The 22,345-nt window shown below is 38.0% G+C and overlaps 1 protein-coding gene across 3 annotated transcripts in view; it reads left to right on the plus strand.

The window, feature by feature from the left end:
* The first annotated feature begins 642 nt into the window (after window positions 1-642).
* The window catches only part of CLOCK (clock circadian regulator), a 132,971-nt gene continuing 111,268 nt past the window's right edge, over window positions 643-22,345 (plus strand). The window contains exons 1-2 of one of the 3 annotated variants that reach the window (XM_030313846.2): window positions 643-829; window positions 2,117-2,195. The gene's annotated coding sequence lies outside the window, so the exon portion shown is untranslated. Of the gene's footprint in view, window positions 830-979; window positions 1,128-2,116; window positions 2,196-22,345 lie in introns of those variants that run through there. The other 2 variants (XM_030313848.1, XM_030313847.2) reach the window with 2 other exon arrangements.

The raw sequence follows: 22,345 nt of genomic DNA on the forward strand, positions 1-22,345 counted from the left end.
ATACTGTCACCAGGTTTTTAAGGCCAGGTGAAAAACTCCGAAGGAACACATCTTGACCTTCTTTTACCTCCCTCCTCCAGCCACTGGCGCATATCCGGTCTCCGCAGGCCCACCCACCAATAAGAAACACGAGCCTTGCTCCTTCCAGAGAGAAGAAAAAGATGTCTCTGGATGTCCATCCACCTTCGCAAACAACCTCTCCCAGCCCCAAGAGAGGAAACACGAGTGATGCCGCTGGTGAATGAAAAAAGTCTCCCGCCTGCCAACACCCGGAAAATCTTCCCTGGCGTTGTTGGCAAAATGATTTGCTTTTTAAAAGGGAGAGGGTCTCCTTTTGTACCCTCGGATGCCTCATCCAGCAAGAAGCTCTCCCTCCACCGCCTCCTCGCTCCCTGCCATAGGCGAAAGCCAAAGCCGCCCGGACCTAATGCCAACGATTCCCCCGATCCGACCAGGCCCCGCCTCCCCGGCTTTCCAGTAACGAGTGCGGCGTAGGGGGCGCCGAGGAAATACCGGTCTCCCTCCGCGGACGGCGCAGACGCACGGCTCAAGGGAGCCGGTGTCTCCTCGGCGCCCGGGATCCCCTCCGCTGCTCGGCGCTGCCTAACGGGGCAAGTCGCATGCGCATCGAGTTGCGCCGGGGAAAGGGAGAGTGAGGGGAGGGGCAAACTCAGAGCGCCGGCGGTCGGAGCCCGTGAGGGTCACTGACGACGCATGCGCTGGCAGGGAGCGCAATCACAGACTAGGTTTGCGGCTACCGGCTTAAAAAGGAAACCCCCGAGAGTGAGAGCGCGAAGGAAATCTGGCCGCCGACGCGTGCGCGCTCTTGGTGAGTGGCGTCCCACCGGGTGGGCCCGGGGCCTGAAGTCCGTCGGTAGGCTTGCCTCGGCGGCGCATGCGTGCTCCTAGTGCCGGTGGAGGAGGGGAGGAGAAGGGAGGGGGAGGAGCGGGCGGCAGTAGCGGTGAATTTTTTGGAGGTGGGTGGGGGGCGCTACTCACAACCCCAGGTGCTGCTTGTGCTGGAGCCGCGGTGTCTCCTGGACGCTGCCGGGTTAGTGGTTCCGAGTCGCCGCAGCCAGACTCCAGGGTGGGGGAGGGAAGAAGCCGGAGCCGCCGCAAGCTACACGGTGAGAGCGCGGGGAAGGGGAGGGAGCGGGGGGCGGTGTGTGTGTGTGCGTGTGTGTGTGTGTGTGTGTGTGTGTGTGGCCGGGGGGGCGGCGGCCAAGGGAGGGGAAGGCGGGAGCTAAAGCCCAAGTTTTGCTTATCGCCCTAGTGTGCCTTTTCCCGGGAGTTGGGGTGGAGTCGCACCCTAGCTGAGGGGCCCTCTGGGCTGCTGGGGTTACCTGCGGGGCAGGGGCGGGATTGGGGTGCACGGTGGGGCCAGGTGGCTAGAGTGCGCCCCGGGGCTGGGGCCGATTCCAGCGGCAGGGCGGCCGGGAAAGCCGGAGACGCGGTGCAGAGAGGGCTTTCGCTGGGGACCCGCTAGGCCTTGTGACCCACTTTATTCCTGTCACAACTCGGGCACGTTTGGAGCGGCGCCCAATGGGGCGCAGGGGCGGCCAGCTCCTCCGGGGAACCCCCGCCCTGCCGGCCCGCGCGCCGCGGTCCGCAGTCCGAGCGGCGGCCGCCGCCCGTGGGCTGGTTCCGTTAGTGGTCGTGGTTCCGGGGCTCGGTTCCCGGGGAGCGCGCGGCTCCGCGCGTCCGGCTCGGGCAACTGCGCGGGTTCGGGCGCTCGAGGCGCTGCGCCAGGTCTTCTTTCTGGCGACCCGCGCCTCCCTGCGTCTTGTCACCACCGCAGCTGGCTGTTCTAGATCCCTTTCCGCCCGAGAAGCTGTAGTCTGTGTGTAGCTGGTCCTGCGCTCTGGCCCCCGGTGTGTAATTTCCAACACGTAGCGCTGCAGAGCTTACATTCTTCAGAGTGTTTTCGCTGGTGTAGAAGTCGTCCTGTTGATGGTAATAGTGAGCAGGATCCAGTAAGATAAATGGCTCGGTCTCTGACCTGTCGGATGAAAGATCGAATCAGTGGTTGTTTCTTGCTATTAGGATACCGGGCTAAAGGACTTCAAGGCTTATTAGCCTTGAAAACATTGATTTTTTTTTTTTTTTTTTTTTACAGTGAAAGCAAAGCACAAGAAGAAAGTTTTACAGTCATTGTTGATATGACTATTATGCTGGTCCCCCAGATCAAAAAAAAGGTAATTTCACTTGGAAGATTGCATTCTAATTTGTAGCTTTATTTTTAGGGATAAAGAATTGTGGAGTGTTTGTTCCTTCACCTGCTTCAAAAACAAACGTTTTAAAAAGGATATAATTTAGCTAACGAATTGGCTTCTTGAAAGCTATCCCTTGGGAACCTCAAATCTGGTTTGTTTTAAAATTTTGTTGGGGGAAGGAAACTAACTCAGGTATTATGTAGTTGAATGAACAGAATGTCATTAAAGGTTAGCCAGAAGAAGACAGATGAAAGTTGTGGTAGAACTAGTCATGATCAGTTATGAGAGAAAGAATGAGGAAGCTTTTTGTGCCCTGGCATGGAAAGATCTCCAGAAGATGTTATAGAGTGGGAAAAAAGTCCCTCCCCACCCCCCACAAAAAGGTGTAGGACAGTGTGAATAATGTGCTACTTTATGTGTTAAGGTGTGGGGAAGGAATAAGAATATATACTTATGTTTGCTCTTCCATTATAAAGAAACTGGGAAGATACTGGAGAAAAAATAAGGGGGGCGGGGGCCGGTAACCTGAAGAAGGGAGGTGGGAAATGAGAGGCACACTGTATGTGTCTTTGTATTTAAAACTCTTGGTGGCTGTGTTACAGATTCATAAACTAGATTAAACCAAAATCCTCTTCTCAGAATAATTTGCTATGTGGGTTTTGTCTGTCTGCCTGTCTCTGTTCTATTGCTTGTTGTGGTTTTGACCATTTTCAGTATGATTTCCCTTTATATTTCTTAGAAAAATGAACTAACATTGAAAGAAAATTTAGGATAAGTTTGGCTCTTTCTACTTTAATTTTTAAGATGCTAAAGTCACAGACTAAAGATATTTAGTTATATTTTGCTTAGCTAAAATATATAATGGTATTTACATTGGGCATTATGGCTGGATTATGCTGTTTTCAGAGTACAGCTTTGTGTCTCCCTGTTTTTTCTGGAATCATAGTTGTATAAAATTTCACTTTTTTTAAAACTCCAAAGTTGTGATAATTGGAGAATATGAACACCTCATTAGAATGAAAATAGACTTGATTTTCCAGGTAGTTTGCTTTTCAGACTGGGAAACTTTTTTCTCTTAAGGAAAGCAGACATGAACCTCGATTTCTGAAATTTGTTTATATAGTTCTTACGAAAAATTAAAATATATTTGAGGGGCAACATTCTATTAGTGCAATAAAGTAAAAACTTTTTATGATTTATGGATTGCTATAAAAATTAAGATTTTTTTTTTTTTTAACTGCCAACCTAACCTTTTTAACTAGGTTACAATTGCAAAAGGGCTTTGTTAGAGTGGATGTAATTTTTGAGGGGAGGGTACTGAAACTCCCTCTGGTGGCTAATAGTGTATAAGCAAAGTAGTGAATGTTGAGTAGTGGGTGACAGTTACTGTCGGCATTTTTGTTATGTAACCAGTATTCCTTTTTATTTTGTAGGTTAAGATAATTGTATTATTTCTGTTTGATTTGTAGGTATCTAGTAGCCAGACTTCTGCAAAATGGCATTTATTTTTCTTTTGAATTCCATGTAGGTCTGTTAATCCTTTTTGAAAAAAATAGAATCACATTTCCAAGTTTTACTTAATTTTGTTTTTAAAATTATGGAAGTAAATTGATGCTCATGAAAACAATACAATATGTGTATAAGTGAAAACTTCCTTTGCACACTTATGGTTTTATTTCATGTCCCTCCCCAGAGATAATTGCTATTAACACTGTTGTATAACCTTCTCTATCTTTTTCTGTGCATTTATAAACCTAGACTTTTTAATATTGAAAATCTTAGCTCTCTGCATTGGGTTCTGTACTACCCACAGGACAGGGATATGACTTGGAGTATGTCAGAAAGTTTAACTAACGTGGTATATACCTCTTAGAACATACTCCTCTTTTCATTTGTGAGGGGTCAGTCAGCTTGGGGTGCATTTACAGTTTGCAGTAAGGTCCTGCTGATGTGAGCTTTATCTGGTGTAGATTGTATTTATCTGAAAGAGTTGGGTTTCCTGGGTTTTATAGGACTCTTTAGAGTCTACATTTTAGGGTTTTCTTTGGGTTTTGACCTGGTCAGTAGCTCACAGGTTAAACTTTGATTTTATTCTTCTGTTCTTGCAGACAAGAAACTCCCTAGGTTACATGAACCTTTCCAGGTCCTTTGAAGTGAAGATAGGTAAACTCTGTCCTTAACTAAGGGACACTGATTGACTTGGCTGGAATCTAGTCTTTGAGAGGGAAAGGAGGAGAAGAGGCCTTTTAGTCTGGTTTGTACTTACCTGACAGCAGACAAGGAGTATGCATACCTCCACCCACCTCCTGTTTCCTTCTGCAAGAGAACACTACCTTTCTAATAATTCTTTTCAGGTGATAGAGTGTGCAGAAAGTTCAGAGTATGAATCAAGACTAAATCTTTACTATTTAGTGTTTACTAAGCTATGTGAGATACATAGATTTCAGTACATTGACCCTGCCCCCGTGGGTCTGATGTCTAGTATAGTTAAAAGAGCATGTACATAAGGATTATGACACAAGATAGAAATGATCGATTCCAGAAGAAAAATATACATGAGGTTTAAAAGGGTGAGACTGTTTCCAGCCTTTTGTTTTTGCAGGCATGGGATTTAGAGGGAGAGTTTATATCTCATCCTTTTAAATAATTAAGAAAGGATAGGAAGGATAGACTGAGAAAGCTCAAATCTTAAGCTTTTAAAGAGTAAGCAAGTAAGGAGTTAAGTTGCATTGTTGCAGCAGACGTTTGTAAGACTAATTGATAGTTGCTTTTTTGTTTTTACACTAGTCCACAGGAAAGAGCCATTTGATGTTTAATTTGATAATTATAGCCTCTTTGAGATTTCAGGATTGTTAGAAATATTAGGAGATTTAGTTCTGTCAGTTAACTATTATCTACCATCTAGTATGTCGGGAGATGTTAGTAATAAAAGTAAATTGTTTCTTACCTTATTTCCTTTCCTGAAAGCACATATTTAATATACCTTCTCTCCCACAGTTTTACTCCTACTGCTATGTCAGTTAAATATTTGCTGCAAATATTTTAAACTGTGAAAGCAAACAACAACCTTGTGAAAAATCAAAGTTCCACATTATAGCAGTATTACCTTTTGTTGTTTGTGTCTGTTTCCTTCCAGTTCTTTGCAGAGGCATAAAGTAAGTTTTTTTATGTGTAGTTTCTTATAGGCCTTGTACTAGTAAAGATTGCATTTTCTCTTTTACCAAGTCTAAAATTCTAGATGCAATTGTATGAATTACTTATGGAATAAAGCGTCAGAGCAATTTCTTACAAGTTGACTGTAATTATTATAATGACATTTATATTTATAGGTTGCTTTTACAGCCATTTGTTAGTCATTTTTATAGCTCTGTTAACAACTTCTGTGAATTAGATGGATAGGAGTTTCCAGTTTTTCTCCATGTTATTAGTTATACAAATGTTAAATTACCTAAATTCATCCTCATAAGTATAGTGTCAGCTCTTGAGTTGTTAATGTATTTTTGGTGTGTATTTTACAAAGATGTAATTCCGCTTATTATTTTAAGTCTTAGAAGTCTCCATAAAGAAATCACTAAAATTAAATATTTATGAATTGTTTTTTTTTGTTTTTTGTTTTTTTTTTTTTTAAATTTTTTTTTTCAACGTTTATTTTATTTTTGGGACAGAGAGAGACAGAGCATGAACGGGGGAGGGGCAGAGAGAGAGGGAGACAGAATCGGAAGCAGGCTCCAGGCTCTGAGCCATCAGCCCAAAGCCTGACGCGGGGCTCGAACTCACGGACCGCGAGATCGTGACCCGGCTGAAGTCGGACGCTTAACCGACTGCGCCACCCAGGCGCCCCTATGAATTGTTTTTGACCTACAGTATACCGCTTAGGATGTGGCTTACTTTGTTTTTCAGAAATATTTTAATTTTTACATTTATATGGTCAAATAGTAAAACAGGAATTCACATATTTTTCAAAGAGTTCATATTTAGTCAGGTACTTAAGTTTTTAATTCTCATTCAGAATAGTGGAAAATGAAAACACAGATTGGTTCACCTTAAGAGGTTTTGTATTTGAAAATAAACAAAACCAACCACAGATGGGGGTTTTATTAGTAAGGGTTAAACCATATGCCTAATATAGAGTTTATTATTTGTATTAAATCATGGCTTAAATGTACATAGTTGCCTTTGTCTCTTTTTAAATCTCTTCCCCCCAGTTATGAAAATAGCACATCCCTAACATAGAAAATTTGGGAAACAGGAAAAAGCATGAACTAAATTTTTAAAATATCACTGGAAATCCCACTACAAAGAGGTGCCATTGTTAACCTTCTGGAATAGTTTCTTGCTTCATTTTTTTAGCCATTATATAAATATATGTGTACTTGAAGACACTTGATGTTTACAAAATGGGCTCATAATGCATCTACTGTAGTGCATATTCTCCCCCCTCCCCATGCTTATTTATTTATTTCTTTATTTTGAGGGAAAGCCTGCCTGGAAGAAGGTGGGGTGGCGGGAGGTGGGGTGGAAATCCATCCTAAGCAGGCTCCTTGCTGTGCATGGAGACTGACACTGGGGACATTGAGATCACAATCTGAGCCTGGTCTGAGGCCAACTGAGCCACCCAAGAGCCCCTGTAGTGCAAATTATTCTATTCACTTAACAATGAATCCTGAACATTTTTATTTTTATGTTGGTAGTTTTCTACAGTGTGATTATTTTTAATGGCTGTGGAGTACTCTCCTCTAGGTTTGTGTAATAATTTACTGATCTTTTCACATGGACACTTAAGTTATCAATTTTTAAAATAATGTGTCACTCTTGAATTAGAATTTAAGTAGACTGATACTGAATTTGTATTAATATCCAGGATAAACCAAACTTTTGTGCTTTTGTTGAAAAAAATGTTCCATAAGTATATAATAAATTAATAATGACCTATAATAAAGTGAATCTATATTTTATTTCTAAAGTGTGTTTTACTGAACTGTATTAAGTTAACTTTTTATGAGCATAAATCATTTGGATAGTAGTGTTCTCGAACAAGCCTTCTAAGTAGGGTGGGGATCTGTGAAGCAGTCAGTACACGCAATTAAAATGAAGTTCAACAGGGGCACCTGTGTGACTCTATTGAGCAACCGACTTTGGCTCAGGTCATGATCTCGAGGTTTGTGAGTTCGAGCCCTACATTGGGCTCCCTGCTGACAGTCTGTCAGTGCAGAGCCCACTTCAGATCCTCTGTCCCCCTCTCTCTGGCCCTCTCCCGCTCGCACTCTCTCAAAAATAAATAAACATTAAAAACAAATGAAATTCAACAGAAAAGTTTTTTGATTGCTCCAAAACACTTCCTTAAAAGGAAAATCTAAATACCAAGAAAGAATTCTTTATCCTCCCAAAAATTGACATTAGCTTTATGTAGGATTTCTGTGACATTTTATTCTACTTCTAGGTATCTGTATCTTCCAGTTTAAGTTGAGAAAAACTAAGTTAAACTACTTTCAAGAGAAAATAGATAGAATCTTACAGTTTAATCGAGTAGTTTTTAGTGTGCCTTCTGGTGTCTGTTTTTGGAAGTTTCTCGGATTTTTATGAATATACTTTTTATAGGGACTGCCTTTTAGGCAGGAAAAAAGCTAGGAAGTTTTTAGGTATTATTTCATTTATTTATTCTCAGTGACATGATCAGATGGTTAAAATATCTGGTTTATTCTAAGTAAAGCTTGTTTATTGCCTGAAACTTAACAGCATACTACTTTAACAAGGTCTTAATTACTTATATTGATAGGATGATGTAGTGATTAAGAACACAGGCTCTAGAGCTAGCCTGCTTGGCATTCAAATCCTGGGTTTACTGTTAGATGGTTGTATATCCTTGGGCAGATGTTACCTCAATTTCTCATCTCTGAAAGGAAGATTATACTAGTTTTTAATATGTGAGGATTAAATGAGACAGTACATGCAAATTACTTAGAACAAAGTTAAGTGGCCAATAAATGTTAGCAGTTATTCTCCTTTTGTTATTTTCAAAATGTGTACCAGACATGGCTCTTATCTTTCTTTTGACTCCCAGTTTAAATGTATTTAAGTAAGTTGCTTAGAGTTTTGTTTTTATATGGAGATTTTGGGAGTACTTGATCTTTTTATGTGATTTACAATAACAAAACAGTTACTAGAGCATGCTTCCAAGATGCATGGTATTTATTGTATATTTCTTGGAAGTCCTTTGGCAAATTTTGGTTCATGAAACTGATGACTAGTTTTCTTTTATGTTGCAACCTAAATTTTAGTTGAGATAATATTAGAAAAAGTTATTTAGGAAATAGCCCACAAATTAAAGTGAAAAATGTTAGGACTTCTACTTTATTTTGTAACTTTAACATGTAATATAGTATAATAGAAAATTCACAGATATTAGACGCAAGAAGAGAAATGAGGGAACCATTAGTTGATGAGAGGAGCCATTTCCAACTCTTATCTGATTAATTTTTGTCTCCATCAGAAACGGTGATGATATATATTTGTAATTATAAAGGCTTTTTAGTTTTAAGATTAGAGTTTATTGTGTGAAATGTTTATATGTTCTGCTTTTTAGACTTGATCACATTCTTTTTCTGTAAGCCTGTTACTTTGTTGGAGCTGATCATTACATTTTGTAAACTGATTTTTTTTTCTTTGGAAAAGTATTGCAGTTTTTATAAAAAATGAGTCTTGCTCCTTGGAAAAGAGTTAAAGTGCCAAAAACTACAAAGAAAATCTCTGATGGGAAAAAATCACCTAAAATCTCAGGGATAAGCCCAGTTAAATTTTTTTTCCTAGCATTTTCTGAGGCATTTGTGTGTATGTATAATTTTATAGTAAGTGGAATATTTATAAACAGTTTATTTCATATTTTATGGATGTCTTTGCTTGTGAATAAATGCAGATTATCATTAATTTAATCAAGTGTTAGTCTTTTAGTTTCAGTATTAGTTCATTTACTTTTTTACTCCTAAGTTTGCCACTACCATCAACTTTGACTTTGAATCATCTACTTTGCATTCCTTTTTATCCCTTCTGTTTTGCTTTCTTTTGAGTTAATCAAATTATTTTTATTCTATTTTTCCACTGTTTGCTCCTGACTTATGTACTCTTTCACTGTATCTTTCATTGTTATTCCAGAGATTATAACAAGTATACTTATTAGTATAGTATAGATTACTACTTCTGCCATTCCCCAATAATGCCAATTTCTTACACTTTAACTCCTACTCCAACCTTTTTGCATTGTTATTATTCTGCATTTTATTTGTACATATTTTAAACTCCAGAAAGCATTATTGGTATGATTTTAGACAGTTTTTGTTAATATTTACCCTTTCCAGGTCTCTTCCTACCTGCCTTTGTGTGTTTCTGTCTGGGATTATTTTCCTTCTGTCTGAAGAACTTCTTTTAATATATATTTTAATACCGGTCTACCTACTGATGGTGATTTTTTTTCATTTTTATTTGAGACCATCTTAATTTCACATTGTGTTTTGAAGAATATTTTTCACTGAGTGTAGAATTCTAAGTAGGTAGTTATTTTTTTCTTCATTAAAAAAATGTTTTCTTGTCTTTTGGCTTTTTGTTGAAGTCAGCTGCCAGTCTTATTGAAGGTAAATATCACCTTATATAGTCTTGCTGACAATAATGTGTCTTTTATTTTTCTTTGACTACTTTCAAGACTTTCTCTTTTGTATTAGATTTTTAGCTGTTTGACTATAATATGTTGAGGTAGGGGCACCTAGGTGGCGCAGTCGGTTAAGCGTCCGACTTCAGCCAGGTCACGATCTTGCGGTCCGTGAGTTCGAGCCCTGCGTCGGGCTCTGGGCTGATGGCTCAGAGCCTGGAGCCTGTTTCCGATTCTGTGTCTCCCTCTCTCTCTGCCGCTCCCCCATTCATGCTCTGTCTCTCTCTGTCCCAAAAATAAATAAACGTTGAAAAAAAAATTAAAAAAAAAATATGTTGAGGTATGCTTTTCTTTAGAAGTATTTTGTTTTATGTTCATACCCCTTTTTGAATTAGTAGCTTGATGCCTTTTTGTTTGAGGATGTTCTGTTATTCCTCTTCAAATATTCTGTTCCCCTTTTCAGATTCTAATTTAAACACGTGACAAGTCAATGATCATGTTCCACACATCTCTTAAATATTTTTTTCTCTGTACTTCACTTTAGGTATCTTCTATTGACCCTTCTTTCATTACTCAAACTGTTTTCTCTTTTGTTGAAACTGATCTATTATAGTCTTAATTTTATATTGTAATTTTGAGTGCTAGAACATCAATTTAATCCTGTCTTAAAATTGACCCTTCTTTCATTACTCAAACTGTTTTCTCTTTTGTTGAAACTGATCTATTATAGTCTTAATTTTATATTGTAATTTTGAGTGCTAGAACATCAATTTAATCCTGTTTTAAAGATTTTTAATACTCCAGTTCTCCTGAGTATATTGATAGTTATTTAAATGCTTATCTGTTGGTTCCAATATCTGTATCATCGACTGGTCTGCTTATATTGTTTGTTTTTCTGTTGGTTATTGGTTATATGGTTGTATGTTTCTGTCTCTTCACGTGCATGCTAAGTTTCTGAAGGAACTTGTCCATTTCATCTGTGTTGTGAAATTTATTGATAAAGTTGTTTATGAGTTGTTACCCTTTAAATATCTATAGAATCTATAGTGAAGTAAATATACAATCTGTAGAGATTCAGTATCATTTTTGATTTTGGTAATCTTTTTTTTCACTTGATCAGTCTGGCTAAGATATTTATTTTCATTTTTATTAAAAGATTTTTTTTTTTTTTTTTAATTTTTTTTTTTTCAACGTTTTTATTTATTTTTGGGACAGAGAGAGACAGAGCATGAACGGGGGAGGGGCAGAGAGAGAGGGAGACACAGAATCGGAAACAGGCTCCAGGCTCCGAGCCATCAGCCCAGAGCCTGATGCGGGGCTCGAACTCACGGACCGCGAGATCGTGACCTGGCTGAAGTCGGACGCTTAACCGACTGCGCCACCCAGGCGCCCCTTAAAAGATTTTTTTAATGTTTGTTTTTTTTTTTTTTTTTTTAATTTTTTTTTTTTTTTTCAATGTTTATTTATTTTTGGGACAGAGAGAGACAGAGCATGAACGGGGGAGGGGCAGAGTGAGAGGGAGACACAGAATCGGAAACAGGCTCCAGGCTCCGAGCCATCAGCCCGGAGCCTGACGCGGGGCTCGAACTCACGGACCGCGAGATCGTGACCTGGCTGAAGTCGGACGCTTAACCGACTGCGCCACCCAGGCGCCCCTAATGTTTGTTTTTGAGAGAGAGCGTGCATGCGTGCACACAAGAATCTGAAGCAGGCTCTGAGCTGTCGGAACAGAGCTTGATGCAGGGCTTGAACTCAGGAACAATGGGATCATGACCTGAGCAGAAGTTGGTGCTTAACCACCTGATTCACCCAGGTGCCCCATGCCTTCCTTTGTTTTCCTAATGGTGTCTTTGAAAAGTTTTAAATTTTGATTAAATACAATTTATCAATTCTTTTATGATTCACATTTTTTGTGTTCTAAGAAATATTTATCTGCCTCAGACTTTTTCTCATGTTTTCTTAACAGAAGTTTTATAGTTTTAGCTTTTGTGTTTGATTTATTTCAAAGTAACTTTTATATATGGGATGAAGAAAGGGTTGAGATTCTTCAAAAAAATTTTCCCCTCACATAGATACACAGTTGTTAACAGCAGCATTTGTTGAGAAAAGGTCATCCTTTCTCCACAGAGTTATCTTTCTGCTTTTGTCAGAAAGCAACTAACCATATGTATGTGGGTCTTTATGAAATCTGTTTTATGTAGTGTACTATATGTCTGTCCTTATATCAGTATCTTAATGTCTTGATTATTGTAGCTTTTCTAGTAATGGAAATTCTCTAACACTGCTTCTTTTTCAAAATTGTTTTTTTTTTTTTGGATTCCTTTAATTTCATATGAATTTTAAAATTAACTTGGTCCCTCTATAAAAATGGCTACTGGGATTGTGATTACATTGAACCCACAGATCAGTTTAGAGAGAACTGACCTCTTAATGCCGAGTCTTTAAAAAAAATTTTTTTTTAATGTTTATTTATTTTTGAGACAGAGAGAGACAGAGCATGAATGGGGGAAGGTCAGAGAGAGAGGGAGACACAGAATCTGAAACAGGCTCCAGGCTCTGAGCTGTCAGCACAGAGCCCGATGCAGGGCTCGAACTCACGGACCACGAGATCATGACCTGAGCCGAAGTCGGATGCTTAACTGACTGAGCGACCCAGGCACCTGTTAATGCCAAGTCTTTTGATCCACAAACACATTATAACCTCTCTTTTCATTTAGGCCTTCATTTCTCTCAACATTGCTTTTATAGTTTTTTAAATATACTTTTAGTGGTGGATTTTATCCTGTTTATTCAGCAAGTACTTATTGAGCATCTAGGTATGCTAGGTACTGTTCTAGTTCCTGTGTTATACAGTGAACAAAGTAGGCAAAAAACCCTGCCCTTGGGGAGTTTATATTCCAACTGGAGGAAGCTAGATGAGAAACTAGTAAATATGTTAGATGGTCATTATTACTTTTGGAGTAAAACAAATCGGACTATAAGAGGTTGTAGTATATGAATATGAGGGAGGTAGGGCAGGGTTTACAGTTTTATTTATTTTTTTTCTTTCTTATTTTTTTATTTTTTTATTTTTTTCAATATATGAAATTTATTGTCAAATTGGTTTCCATACAACACCCAGTGCTCATCCCAAAAGGTGCCCTCCTCAATACCCATCACCCACCCTCCCCTCCCTCTCACCCCCCATCAACCCTCAGTTTGTTCTCAGTTTTTAACAGTCTCCTATGCTTTGTCTCTCTCCCACTCTAACCTCTTTTTTTTTTTTCCCTTCCCCTCCCCCATGGGTTTCTGTTAAGTTTCTCAGGATCCACATAAGAGTGAAACCATATGGTATCTGTCTTTCTCTGTATGGCTTATTTCACTTAGCATCACACTCTCCAGTTCCATCCATGTTGCTACAAAAGGCCATATTTCATTCTTTCTCATTGCCACATAGTATTCCATTGTGTATATAAACCACAATTTCTTTATCCATTCATCAGTTGATGGACATTTAGGCTCTTTCCATAATTTGGCTATTGTTGAGAGTGCTGCTATAAACATTGGGGTACAAGTGCCCTTATGCATCAGTACTCCTGTATCCCTTGGGTCAATTCCTAGCAGTGCTATTGCTGGGTCATAGGATAGGTCTATTTTTAATTTTCTGAGGAACCTCCACACTGCTTTCCAGAGCGGCTGCACCAATTTGCATTCCCACCAACAGTGCAAGAGGGTTCCCGTTTCTCCACATCCTCTCCAGCATCTATTGTCTCCTAATTTGTTCATTTTGGCCACTCTGACTGGCATGAGGTGATATCTGAGTGTGGTTTTGATTTGTATTTCCCTGATAAGGAGCGACGTTGAACATCTTTTCATGTGCCTGTTAGCCATCTGGATGTCTTCTTTAGAGAAGTGTCTATTCATGTTTTCTGCCCATTTCTTCACTGGGTTATTTGTTTTTCGGGTGTGGAGTTTGGTGAGCTCTTTATAGATTTTGGATACTAGCCCTTTGTCTGATATGTCATTTGCAAATATCTTTTCCCATTCCATTGGTTGCCTTTTAGTTTTGTTGGTTGTTTCCTTTGCTGTGCAGAAGCTTTTTTCTTCATAAGGTCCCAGTAATTCATTTTTGCTTTTCGTTCCCTTGCCTTTGGGGATGTGTCGAGTAAGAGATTGCTACGGCTGAGGTCAGAGAGGTCTTTTCCTGCTTTCTCCTCTAGGGTTTTGATGGTTTCCTGTCTCACATTCAGGTCCTTTATCCATTTTGAGTTTATTTTTGTGAATGGTGTGAGAAAGTGGTCTAGTTTCAACCTTCTGCATGTTGCTGTCCAGTTCTCCCAGCACCATTTGTTAAAGAGACTGTCTTTTTTCCATTGGATGTTCTTTCCTGCTTTGTCAAAGATGAGTTGGCCATACGTTTGTGGGTCTAGTTCTGGTGTTTCTATTCTATTCCATTGGTCTATGTGTCTGTTTTTGTGCCAGGGTTTACAGTTTTAAATTGCGTGGACAAAGAAGTCTTCATTGATAAGTCAGTATTTGAGCAGACCTTAGTCTGCTACATATATGAATAATGAAACAACAAACGATTTCAGAAGGAAAAGGGAGAAGAATGTGGGAGCTTAAGTAAGTGTGCTAAGTAAGCTAATTGCTTCTTGTGTGATAGCTGGGAGCTAGTAGCATATAAAATCAGTAAGTGTAGTAATAGAAGTATACCTAACTGCAGAAAGGTAAACAGTTAAGAAAGATAATGTGTTTTGTTGAAATCTAGTGATGACAAAGGGAGGAGGAAAAATAAACACATTGTATCATAGCTTGTAGTAGAGAACCTACAGGTAAAATGTGAAGAAATAGAGGACTTGGGGTACCTTGGTGCCTCAGTCAGTTAAGCATCTGACTCTTGATTTTAGCTCAGGTCATGATCTAATGGTTCGTGACTTCAAGCCCCACATCAAGCTCCACATTGGCAGTGCCAAGCCTGCTTGGGATTCTTTCCCTCTCTCTCTCTGCCCCCCCCCCCCCCAAAGAAAGGAAATAGAGGACTAAGTTCATTATATGTGGATATGATTGTAAAGATGTCTATAGTACAATAATAAAAACCTTGGTAAAAGTAACAGAACTATCTGTAAGATATAAAGAGAGGATGGAATTAAGCAACAAAAAGATGAGTATTCTGTAAAGTTCATTTTATAATGAAGTACCAAATATCTGTTAAAAATAATTTAAAAAATAATATTCAAAAGGCAAAAACATACTAGACATTTATTCACAAAATCCATACTGGCAGAAGACATTAATGGGTCTTAGACCATAGTGTATCAAGTGAACAAAATCTTAAGGCTGTAGAACATCTAAATACCCCAATTAATAAACAAAATTTGATGGATAACTGAATTCTACCTTGGAAATAGAGACTGTAACTTCTTTTCAAGCACCTATAGGATATGTACAAAAATTGATTGTTACTAGATTGTAAAGAAAACTTTAGGGGCGCCTGGGTGACTCCATTGGTTTAAGTGTCTAACTCTTGATTTCTACACAGGTCATGATCTCATGGTTTGTGAATTCAAGCCCTGTGTCGGGCTCTGTGCTGACAATGCAGAACCTGCTTGGGATTCTCTCTTTCCCTCTCAGTCTGCCCTTCTCCTGTGTGCATGTGCCCGCTCTCTCTCAAAGTAAATACATACAAACTTTAAAAAATGACTAGCATGTTAAAAAAAAAACACACACACACACTCTGAAAGATAGGAATGATGAGCTCCCCATCTTGTATGGTAGCTACTAGCTACATCTGGCTATTTAAGTAGAAGTCATTAAAATTTTTTTTAAAGAAGTTTATTTATTTAGAGAGGGTGTGTACAAGTGGGGGAAGGGGAAGAGAGAGAGAGAGAATCCCCAGCAGGGTCCACACGATCAGCGCCGTGAGGGCTGGAACCTGTGAACTGTGAGATCATGACCTGAGCCTGAAGTCAAGAGTCGGATGCTTAAGCAAGTTTAAATTCAGTTCTTAGTTTCACATGCCACATAGAAATGCCCAATAGGATTGATTGCCTTTGGAATGAGGAGAAAAAAATGCAGATTGAAGATAATAAGTGAACTAAATCCTCTTTCATAATGAGGAGTCAATAGGTAATTTGATGCTACTCAAGAAATAAAGACAGGAACGTGTTATGTATACTTATGAAGATAAATATAAAAGTAAGTGAAATATAAAAAATAGATGAAAGTGATAGTTTCTAGGGAGTAGGACTGCAGGTAGGGACAGTTGGGCATGCTGCCTTTCCATTATGTTGCCTTTTTGTACTATTTTTTAAAAATCATGTATATGTATACCTTTTAGGGATGCCTGGGTGGCTCAGTCAGTTAAGCATCTGACTGCAGCTCAGTTCATGATCTCACGGTTTGTGAGTTCAAGCCCCTCATCTGGCTCTCTGCTGTCAGCATAGAGCCTGCTTCAGATCCTCCATCCCCCTCTTTCTCTGTCCCTCCCCTGCTCACGTGCATTCTCTCCCTGTCTCAAAAATAAGTAAAAGTTAAAAAAAAAAGTTAAATACCTTTCAAACAACAAAAGCACTACTTAAATGGGCCAGGAAATAAAAATCAAAACATGTACTCATAGCCTCTAAAGATTTATGATCTATTTCAAAGACTTTTTCTCTTTTGGAATTTCTAGGGAATATTTTAAACAATAGTAAGGAGTGACATTCGTACAAAGTTTTTACTAAAATAATTAAGGTACTGCTTATTATTCAAGATACCACTTTGTACTGCATGGTTTATTCACAACTATAATTTTTCTTTTTTATTTATTTATTTATTTTTTTTATTTTTATTTTTTTAACATTTATTTATTTTTGAGACAGAGAGAGAGCATGAACGGGGGAGGGGCAGAGAGAGAGGGAGACACAGAATCGGAAGCAGGCTCCAGGCTGTGAGCCATCAGCCCAGAGCCTGACGCTGGGCTCGAACTCACGGACTGTGAGATCGTGACCTGAGCTGAAGTCGGATGCTCAACCGACTGAGCCACCCAGGTGCCCCACAGCTATAATTTTTCAAAATATATTATTACATCTTTTTGTGAAGTCACCATGAGAGAGGAAATACAGGAAAGGGTTAGGGTAAAGATAAAAGAAGTTTTGCCCTATAATCTGAGAATATTACTCGAAAGCATATAGGCAGACTAGTATACAGTGTCATTTGTTGAATGAGTATTGTAGTAGATTCCCAGTTTCCCAGGTAGACTGGCTAAGCCAGTTTTTACAGCCTGACCCTCTGCAGTTGTCAGTATATTGTAGTTTGACAATTCAAGTAAGCTTTACACGCGAAGAAAAAAAAATAAACATATAGGGATTAAATATAAACTCTTAGAGGAGTAGCATTACACAGCAAATAATCAAAAAAGAAATTCAAAGAAATACAAACCATTCAAATAAATCCTACAGTTGAAGAACACAATGATTGAACTGAAGATTTTAGTAGATTCAATAGCAGACTCAACCAAGCAGAAGAAAGAATTAGAAGACAGGTCATTTGATATGTAATGAGCAGAGCAAAAGTAAAGGAGAATGATGGGGTACCTGGGTGGCTCTCTCTGCTCCTCCCCTGCTCGTGCTCTGTCTCTCTTTCAAGAATAAATAAACATTAAAAAAAAAAAAAAGTAAAGGAGAATGAAAAAGAGTGAAGAAAGCCTATGGAATGACAAGGTACTATTGAACTATGAATTATTGAAGTCCCAGAGTAAGAGAGGGAGAAAGGAGAAGTCTAATTTTTAAAGAAATAATGGCTAAGAACTTCCCAAATCTAGGGAGAGATTTGGCCATCTAAGTTCATGAAACTAATAATAGATCACCCCAAAATTTCAAACCAAAATCATATTCTCCAAGACATTATAATAAAACTGTCTAAAGTCAAACATGAAAGTTTAGAAGCAGCAAGAGAAAAAAAAATTCCCATATAAGGGAACCCCCATAAGGCTATCATCAGATTTCTCAGCAGAAACTTTGCAGGTCAGGAGAACATGTAAAGATATATCCAAAGTGCTGAAAAGAAAAAACTGCCAATCAAGAAAACTTTACCCCACAAAATTGTTTTTCAGGGTTGAAAGAGAGGTAAAGACTTTCCCAAACAGACAAAAGTTGAGAGAGTTTATCACCACTAGACCTGACTTACAAGAAATGCTGAGAGGAATTCTTCAAGCTGTAATGAAAAGATGCTACTTAGTAACATAAAATTATATGAAATTATAGAACATACTGGTAAAGGTTAAGTATACAGTCAAAATTCAGATTATTCTTACAATGTAATGTGGTGTGTGAATCACTTAACTAGTATAAAGGCTTAAAGGCCAAAATTATTAAAAACTATAGCTGCAACAATTTATATGGATATATAAAAAGTAAATTACAACATCGAAAATAAAGTATGGGAGGGGGCATAAAAGAATAAAATTTTTGTATGTGATTGAAGTTGTTAGTTTAATATAGACTGTTAATGCCTGTTTAATATAGACTGTTAATAAAATGTTTTGTGTAAGCCTCATGGCAACCACAAAGTAAAACCTGCAGTAGATTCACAGAAGATAAAGAGAAGGGAATCAAAGCATACCACTATAGAAAATCAGTTCACAAAGAAAGACAGCAAAAGAGGAAGAAAGGAATGAAGGGGCTACACAAAACAGCCAGAAAATAATAAGATGGCATTAGTAAGTTCTTTTTTTTAATTTAACTTTATTTTTTATTTTTTAAAATTTACATCCAAATTAGTTAGTATATAGTGAAGTAATGATTTCAGTAGATTCCTTAATGCCCCTTACCCATTTAGCCCATCCACCCTCCCACAACCCCTCCAGCAACCCTGTTTGTTCTCCATACTTATGAGTCTCTTTTGTTTTGTCCCCCTCCCTGTTTTTATATGATTTTTGCTTCCCTTCCCTTATGTTCATCTGTTTTGTCTCTTAAAGTCCTCATATGAGTGAAGTCATATGGTTTTTGTCTTTTCTCTGACTAATTTCACTTAGCATAATACCCTCCTGTTCCATCCACATAGTTGCAAATGGCAAGAGTTCATTCTTTCTGATTGCTGAGTAATACTCCAGCGTGTATATATGTGTGTGTGTGTGTATGTATATATATATATATATATATATATATGTATATATATATATAAAGAAAATGTGGTGTGTGTATATATATATATATATATATACACACACCACATTTTCTTTATCCATTTCTTTATCCATCGATGGACATTTGGGCTCTTTCCGTACTTTGGCTATTGTTGATAGTACTGCTATAAACATGGGGTGCATATGTCCCTTCGAACCAGCACACCTGTATCCCTTGGATAAATGCCTAGTAGTGCAATTGCTGGGTGGTAGGGTAGTTCTATTTTTAGTTTTTTGAGAAACCTCCATACTGTTTTCCAGAGTGGCTGCACCAGCTTGCATTCCCACCAACAATGCAAAAGAGATCCTCTCATCTGTTGTTGCTTGAGTTGTTAATGTTAGCCATTCTGACAGGTATAAGGTGGTATCTCATTGTGGTTTTGATTTGTATTTCCCTGATAATGAGTGATGTTGAGCATTTTTTCATGTGTCAGTTGCCCATCTGGATGTCTTCTTTGGAGAAGTGCCTATTCATGTCTTTTGCCCATTTCTTCACTGGATTATTTGTTTTTTGGGTGTTGAGTTTGATCAGTTCTTTGTAGATTTTGGATACTAACCCTTTATCTGATATGTCATTTGCAAATATCTTCTCCCATTCTGTCAGTTGCCTTTTAGTTTTGCTGATTGTTTCCTTCGCTGTGCAGAAGCTTTTTATTTTGATGAGGTCCCAGTAGTTCATTTTTGCTTTTGTTTCCCTTGCCTCTGGAGAAGTGTTGAGTAAGAAGTTGCTGCAGCCAAGATCAAAGAGGTTTTTGCTTGCTTTCTCCTTGAGGATTTTGATGGCTTCCTGTCTTACATTGAGGTCTTTCATCCATTTTGAGTTTATTTTTGCGTATGGTGTAAGAAAGTGCTCCAGGTTCATTCTTCTGCTTGTTGCTGTCCAGTTTTCCCAGCATCACTTGCTGAAGAGACTGTCTTTATTCCATTGGATATTCTTTTCTGCTTTGTCAAAGATTAGTTGCCCATACATTTATGGGTCCATTTCTGAGTTCTCTATTCTATTCCATTGATCTGAGTGTCTTCTTGTGCCAGTACCATACTGTCTTGATGATTACGGCTTTGTAGTATAGCTTGAAGTCTGGGATTGTGATGCCTCCTGCTTTGGTTTTCTTTTTCAAGATTCATTTGGTATTCGGGGTCTTTTCTGGTTCCATACAAATTTTAGGATTGTTTGTTCTAGCCCTGTGAAGAATGCTGGTGTTACTTTGATAAGGATCGCATTGAATATGTGGATTGCTTTGGGTAGTATCGACATTTTAACAATATTTGTTCTTCCTATCCAGGAGCATGGAATCCTTTTCCACTTCTTTGTGTCTTCTTCAATTTCTTTCATCAGCCTTTCTATAGTTTTCACTGTATAGGTTTTTCACCTCTTTGGTTAGATTTATTCCTAGGTACTTTATGGTTTTTGGTGCAACTATAGACATTAGTAAGTTCTTAACTGTCAATAATTACTTTAAATACAAATGGATTAAATTTACTTGTCAAAAGGCATAGAGTGGCTGACTGGATTAAAAAACAAGACCCAACTATATGATGCCTATGAAAGACTCACTTTGGCTTCAAGGACACATGTAGGCTCAAATTGAAGGGATGGAAAAAGATTATCTATGCACATGGAAACCAAAGAGAGCAGGAGTAGCTATACTTAATAGCAAACAAAGTAGATTTTAAGTCAAAAACTATATCAAGAGACAGAGTCCTAAAATGAAAAAGGAGTTGATTCATTAAGAGTATGTAATAATTATAAATATATATGCACCCAACAATGGAGTATCTAAAAATTTTAAGAAAATAACATATAATTAAGGGAGAAATAGACAGCAATACAATAATAGTAGGGGATTTTGATATACCACTTTCAACAGTGGATGGATCATCTTGACAGAAACTAAGTAAACACTAAACATGAAATATACCTTATATATAGAATAGAACATTCCACTCAACAGCAGCAGAATACACATTTTCCCCAAGTGTACATGGAACACTCTTTAGGATAGAGCATATCTTAAGTCACAAAATAAGCCTTAGCAAATGTAAGAAGATTGATTTCATATCAAATATCTTTTCCAACCATAGGGTTTTGAAACTAGAAACAACAGGAGGACAACTGGAAAATTCACAGTTCTGTGGAAATTAAATAACACCTACCTGAATAGTCAATGGGTTAAAGAACATAAAAGGGAAATCAAAGTAGAGTTGACCCTTGAACAGTGTGGGAGTCAAAAATCCACATGTAACTTTTTTCCCTTTCTTTCTTTCTTTCTTTCTTTCTTTCTTTCTTTCTTTCTTTCTTTCTTTCTCTCTCTCTTCTTTCTCTTCTTTCTCTTCTTTCTCTTTCTCTTCTTTCTCTTCTTTCTTTTCTCTTTCTTTTCTTTCTCTTCTTTTCTCTTCTTTTCTCTTTCTTTTTCTCTCTTTTCTTTTTCTTTTCTTTTCTTTTCTTTTCTTTTCTTTTCTTTTCTTTTCTTTTCTTTTCTTTTCTTTTCTTTTCTTTTCTTTTTTCTTGAGCCAGCACAAATGGAAAGAATCTTTACACAGGCTTCACGCCCATGTGGAGCTAGAAATCAAGAGTTGAATGCTTAACTGACTGAGCTACTCAGGTGTACCACATGGATAACTTTTGACTTCCTAAAAACATTACTAATAGTCTGCTGTTGACTGGAAGGAAGCCTTACTAATAACATAATCAGTTGATTGAAACATATTTTGTATGTTTTGTGTATTATATATTATATCCTTATAATAAAGTAAGCTAGAGAGAAAATGTTATTAAAATCATAGGGAAAATTTATAGTACTGTATTTATCAAAAAACAAAAACAAAAACCCATGTGTAAGTGGACCTGTGCAGTTCAAATCTGTGTTCAAGAGTAAACTGTATCGCTTAAACAAAGAAGGGAACACAAAGTACCAAAACACATGGGATGTAGCAAAAGCAGTTTTAAGTGGGAAGTTTTTAGCAATAAATACCTAGATTAAGAACAAAGAAAGACAAATAAACAATTAACTACACTTCAAGGAATTAGAAAAAGAACATACTAAGGCTAAAGTTGGCAGAAAGAAGAAAACAAAGATGAGAGCAGAGGTAAATGAAACAGAGACTGAGAACAATATAAAAGATGAATGAAACTAATAGCTGGTTTTTTGAAAAGATAAAATTGATAGAACTTTAGCTAGACTAAGAAAAAAGGAAGACTCTAAATCAGAAATGAAAGAGGAAATGTTATTTTTCTTGCCTAGTAATTGCTCTAGCTAGGACTTTCAGCAGTGTGTTGAGTAGAAGTGATGAGAGTGGGCACCCTTGCCTTGTTCCTAAACTTAGAAGAAAAGCTTTCAGTTTTCTATTGTT

Source organism: Lynx canadensis, chromosome B1 (genome assembly GCF_007474595.2).
Source record: "Lynx canadensis isolate LIC74 chromosome B1, mLynCan4.pri.v2, whole genome shotgun sequence".
NCBI classification, from domain to species: Eukaryota; Metazoa; Chordata; class Mammalia; order Carnivora; family Felidae; genus Lynx; species Lynx canadensis.